Source organism: Myotis brandtii, unplaced genomic scaffold, assembly GCF_000412655.1.
Source record: "Myotis brandtii unplaced genomic scaffold, ASM41265v1 scaffold145, whole genome shotgun sequence".
Lineage (NCBI taxonomy): Eukaryota > Metazoa > Chordata > Mammalia > Chiroptera > Vespertilionidae > Myotis > Myotis brandtii.
The window spans coordinates 731,900-737,920 of record NW_005355204.1 but is presented as its reverse complement, the minus strand read 5'-3'; the positions used below and the strand labels follow the sequence as shown (position 1 = coordinate 737,920).

General features: G+C 44.3%; 1 long non-coding RNA gene across 1 annotated transcript in view; it reads left to right on the top strand.

The window, feature by feature from the left end:
- The first annotated feature begins 1,097 nt into the window (after positions 1-1,097).
- Positions 1,098-6,021, top strand: part of LOC106725218 — a 19,743-nt gene continuing 14,819 nt past the window's right edge. Inside the window, exon 1 of the long non-coding RNA XR_001361088.1 lies at positions 1,098-1,108. This is a non-coding gene — a long non-coding RNA (uncharacterized LOC106725218). The remainder of the gene's footprint in view (positions 1,109-6,021) is intronic.

Genomic DNA, 6,021 nt, shown 5'->3' with positions numbered 1-6,021 from the left:
GATGGCTGTTTTCAGGCTGGCCACACCCCCTTCAGGGTGGGGGTCCCCACTGGGCTGCCTGGCCAGTCTGGGTGAGGGGCTGAGGGCCATTTTCAGGCTGGCCTGCGACTGAAGCTCCCAGCCTCTTTTTTTCTTATTCTGGGATTTGTTTACCTTCTATAATTGAAACTCTGTTGCCTTCACTGGCGCTCCCAGCTCCCAGCTCTGAGGCCACAACTGGCTGAAAGCAGGTATCTGGGGTTTGTTTAGCTTCTATAATTGAAACTTTGTTGCTTTTGGAGCTGTTGCTTTCGGAGCTTAGAGCCGGGCCACGGCAGGCGGGGAACCTTGGCTTCCTCCATCACTGGAGCAAGCAAGCCTCCTGCTCACTTCAGCTGCGTGGCTGCTGGCCGCCATCTTTGTTGGCAGTTAATTTGCATATCTCGCTGATTAGCCAATGGGAAGCGTAGCGGAGGTACGGTTAATTACCCTTTTTGTCTTTTATTAGATAGGCTGGTTCCCCAACTGTATGTCCAATCCTGCATCTCTCTTGGGCACATCACATTAATAGAGACAGCTACTTGACTTAGCCATCTGGACATCGGACAGAAATCTCAAATAGAACATGACTAAACCTAACTGTCGACCGCCCCCCAACAGGTCCCACCTGGTCATTCTCTAGCAAATTCTACCTTGAGCTTCCAAGCTGCATGACTAGAAATATCACCAGCACCACTGCTACACCTCCATATACAAAGTGAATTAATTCAGCTTTGTCTAGTGTCCAGCAAACTATCTCAAACACCTACCCTTTCCTCCATCTTCAATGGCACCAGCATCACCACCCTGACACACTGCAGGTGCCGGCTGTTTAAGCGCACCCGCCCCTCTCAGTGGAGGTGAGCTGCTCAGATAATAAGCAGACGCATCACCCACAGCACTGGACAAACCAGCTGCCCTGCGAGTGCAGGACTCCGGTGCTCCCTGCTGCAAGACAGTGTGCACCTGAATGTCTCTCCCTTTGACTGGACATGTTACCTGCACATGTTACCTCTGGGGCAGAAGAGATACAAGAAGAGTCTAGGACATGGGTCAGGCAAGGCAAGAAGCTACAAAAATTACAGGCCTGGTCAAGAGACACAAGGAATGACTGAGGAAGTGTACCAGCATGGAAGTGACTAAGAATAGACTACTAAATGCCATCTGGCTCCTAGAGCAGGAAAAGGTCATTCATGAACACTTGATGGGATGTGAATACAGTCTGTAGTCAACAATCCAGTAGCGATGCTAATTTCTCACATAAGCTGATGCTAATTTCTCACATAAGCTCACATAAGGAAAGCTGGGTGAAAAAGCACACAGGAAAACCCTTGTACCATCCTTACAACTCCTCTGTAAATCTAAGATATTTCAAAGTGAAAAATTAAAAATAAGTCAAAACAAACAAGTACAGCCATGTCAAAAGGACATGGGGCCCTGAGGGTGTGTCTCGGTTGAGTGTTGACCTATGAACCAGGAGGTCCAGGTTTGATTCCTGGTCAGGGCACATGCCCAGGTTGTGGGCTTGGTCCCCAGTGTGGGGCATGCAGGAGGCAGCCGATGTTTCTATCTTTCTCTCCCTCTCCCTTCTCTGAAATCAATAAAAAATATATTTTAAAAAAAGAGTAAGTGAATGAAAATAACAACTTTCACCCTGGCAGGTGTTGTTTAGTGGTTAGAGCATTGGCCTGAGTATCGAAGCATCTCGGGTTTGATTCCTGGGTCAGGGCTTGTGCGGGAAGCAACCAGTCTCTCACATCAATGTCTGACCCTCCTTCCATCCCTCCCTCCTCCTTCCTTCCTCTCTCTGAAAAGCAATGGAAAAAATACCCTCAGTTGAGGATAACAAAAAACTAAAATCTTTTTTTATTCCTAAATGATCAGCAGGTAACACTTCACGCAAATAATAACAATTATTCGATTATATAGGTTTGTGTGCGTCCATCTGCTTGTGTGTAAGTGAAATGAATGACAATGACAGGCAGGGAGGGAGGAATTAGGAATATCTACTTTTAGAAGATACTTTGAAGGAAGCTAGTGTTCCGTCCATGTACACTCCATTGGTGCAAACTGACAACCACGTACAAGTTTAAGGAGTCCATTTCATTGTGCTGTTTCACGTCATAGTGCTTCACAGATGTGTATTTTGTAAGCTAAAAGCAAGACCCTCCACCAGCAGAAAGATTACGCTCCCTTTACTGTGGTGGTCACCTTACTGATAACCCTGATATCTCAGGGTCTGCCTGTGTAACAAATGTTAAGGACAAAAAATAAAATCATATAAAATGTTCAGTTAAAGCCCAAAAGGCAGAAAAAAGGTGTAAGACAAAAATAGCAACAAAGAACAAGGGCAACAGGTAATAACAGTATGGGAGCAATTAACCCAACTACGCAATCTTTACTTCCTATGCCAATGGTCTGAAGCCTCCTAACCACAGCTCCTGTGCTAGCCACACCCAACAGGATCTCCTATACTCTGTGTGACATCCACGTCACCCCACTCATGCAGCTGACCACATCAGAAACCTAGGCATTGCTAAGATCTGCCCTTCCCCGCAACCTCCATAACCAATTACCTGTTAATCACCAGCTTCCCGTGCCCTGGTTTAGACCCTCACATCTGTCAGCCACACCATGCCAAACAACTCAACACCACACATTAGGCAAGTCAGTTATTCAAACCCTCCAACAATTCCCTACAGTTTAGTAGGTTTTACCAATTTCTGGTCTGATTCTTCCTCTACATGCTTATCTCCTTTACTATTTTTTACATTTTAAAAAATTGATTTGTTAATGGGCACACTGTAAGACCCACAAAAGTCACAAATTACAAATACTAGTTATTTTTACTGCAACAATGTGGATTAAAATAAACTTCCTTAGGGTGCTCCCAAAACTACTACATATTGCACCTTCCAAGGACAGACTGACTCTTCTGCAGAGAATCAACACCCCACTCCTCCCACACCTTCCTGAGTGTAAAAGGATTCCACCACCTGCAGACTCCACACAAGGCAATGCTCTGATCCTCATCCTGCCTGGAATGCCTCCCCAAGCACCGTGTACCTTTCCTTATGTGGACTCTATCTTATAAATGCCTCCATTATAACAGTCATACTTCATCACACATGACACTGGAGTTTTTTAAATGTTTTTAGCACAGCTGGTGTGACTCAGTGGTTGAGCATCAACCTATGAACCAGGAGGTCACAGTTCAATTCCAGGTCAGGGCACATGCTGGGGGTGTGGGCTCGATCTCTAGTAGGGGGCGTGCAGGAAGCAGCCGATCAATGATTCTCATTGTTTTTTCTCTCTCATTCTCTCTCTCTTCCTTCCTCTCTGAAATCAATAAAAATATATATTTTTTAAAGGCCCATCTGTGCATCAATGGCCATTTAGGTGTATGCTGTACTCAGCACCGTAACAGTGGTGCACGAAGACTTTATAGGCCTTAAGTCTTCCAAAGGTTTTCCTCTTTAGAAGGCTTTAGCAAATTTATGAATATTCGGGTTGAACTGTTCTTGCTGTCTATCACCATAACCATTATTCACTCCCTTAGTCAATAATTCTCTTTTAGGACTTCTATGGAAACCATCACTACCTACTGGCCTGGGGGTCAATTCTTTGGTCACTATCTGAAACGTGCTTTAAAGTCATTCTGTCCATGTTTTCTGTTCAGTCATAAAGATACTACACAACTTGAATCAGTGAAATAATGAACTTAACTGGAGTCATTTAAATTAGTATTGCTCCTATTTTTTCAACTTTTGGTAGAGCAGGAAAAGTTGACTTTGGTAAATAAATAACATATGAAACAAAAAATACACAAAAATATAATTGTGCGACATTAAAGGTATTAGCTGAACTCTTGTAGCAATCATGCTGTGGTATACAATGTATCAACCAACATGCTGTGCACCTCCAGCCTCCAGTGTTGCATGTCAAGTATACTTAAATAGAAAAACAAAGAATGTAAGATTAAGTTATCAAAATTAAAAATACATATATACACTCAAAAAAAAAAATGTGAGAGTAGAGACGAGATAATTGGGGACTGGAAAGTAGGTACTAGACCAGTGATGGCGAACCTATGACACACGTGTCAGAGGTGACACGCGAACTCATTTTTTTGGTTGATTTTTCTTTGTTAAATGGCATTTAAATATATAAAATAAATATCAAAAATGTAAGTCTTTGTTTTACTATGGTTGCAAATATCAAAAAATTTCTGTATGTTACACGGCACCAGAGTTAGGTTAGGGTTTTTCAAAATGCTGACACACCGAGCTCAAAAGATTCGCCATCACTGTACTAGACCAATACACCCAACTTACACTGCAGAAGCCATTGAATGGCTTAGGAATTGGCAGGGCAATTTCAGAAAATAAAGACCACAATTTCCCCCTTTAAAATGACAAATATTCCATGGGGCAGAGGGCATAGTGAATGTTCGTGTCCTGACATGGCTAATACTTGAGCCCTTACTATGTCGCCGTGTCGAGTACCAGCCTGAGCACTGAGTGAACACTGCTGTCTGTCCTGCTTTCTCCCTGGAGAAACGGGAACCCTGAGGCCCAGGCGCGAGATATCAGGTCTAGCATTACAACAGTGGGGAGCAAGGAGCCCAGACAGACAGACTGACCTAGGCACTCCAGTGCAAGCTGCCCTCTTCATCACTATAGGTAAGCTGTAGAAATTTATGCATCAAAAATGTAAACATAGCCCTGGCTCACTTGATTGGGCATCATCTCATGCACCCAAAGGTTGCGGGTTCCACTCCCAGGTCAGTCAGGGCACATGTGAGTTCAATCCCGGGCAGGGGGCATTGAACTGCTCACATTCATATTTCTCTCCTCTCCCCCTTCACCCCTGTCTCCCTTCCTCTCTCTAAAAATCAACTTTTTAAAATGTACACATCACTTTTTTTAAAAGACATTGCCTACCTGTGGTCTGAAGATTGCACTAATTCCCATTCTGGCCAGTACTGTTAGCCTCAAATTCCTGGCCCTCAGAAACCATTACTGACCTGGGCCTGATCTGACTGTCCTACAATTCCTCATGTTCAAGTGCTTCCTGCAAACTGCTTGCTGATCGTGGTCCATTTTCCATCTAGCTGTTGGCCTTTCTGAATTTTTTTTTTTTAACCAAACTTTACAAAGACTTTGTTGGGACCAATGGAAGCCAAGCATTAACTGTGTCTACTCATCAGCCTTTGACATAGGATGCCCACTGGACGTCATATGTTGCTAGGGCCAGAAAAGAGTGTTAAGTCAATATACTGCTTCTACCGACATTACGGAGAGCAACTCAGGGCTCTGTAAGGGCTCAAGGCCAGCACAGAGCAGGCCCACAATCTGCTAGGGTGAGTGCTGTGAGCCTGGGCTCAGAGAACACAGGAGCCCGTACAAGCACAACCTAATCAGCAGTCTACCGATTAGTAATGCTCATGAACTTGTGTAAAGGAGGGTTCCTAGGCCATTTGAAAAAAGGCTCTTTCACCCATTAACATGTTAGCCTATGCATTTGCATTTGAAACAAGCACCTTGCAGTCACTTGGAAAGCAAGATAAATTTTCAGTAACCAAGCCCAATTAGCAAAGCAGTAAAATGTGACTGCACACCAGTAACTGCTAGATTCTACAAACCCTAATCTAGTTTCCCCTCCAGGAGATGCCCACAGCCATTCAGTCCCCACAATGAGCATGGACTGGTTTTCCCTTGATTTCTATTTCAGCCTCAGACTGCGGGAGCAGAGAAGTCTGTCCTCATAGCAGAGCTGACTCACCAAGCAGGAAGCGCTTCTCTTCCCAATCTGCTAGTCAACAACCACCCCTCTAACTCTTAGGGTCCACCCCTGCCCATTCAACACTCACATTCTCCAAATAGGTATCTACACTAATAAAAGAGAAACATGGTAATTGGCGTAAGACCGCTACCCTTTTCATTGGCTAATCAGTGAGTATATGCAAATTAACTGTCAGCCAAGATGGCAGCCGGCAGCCAG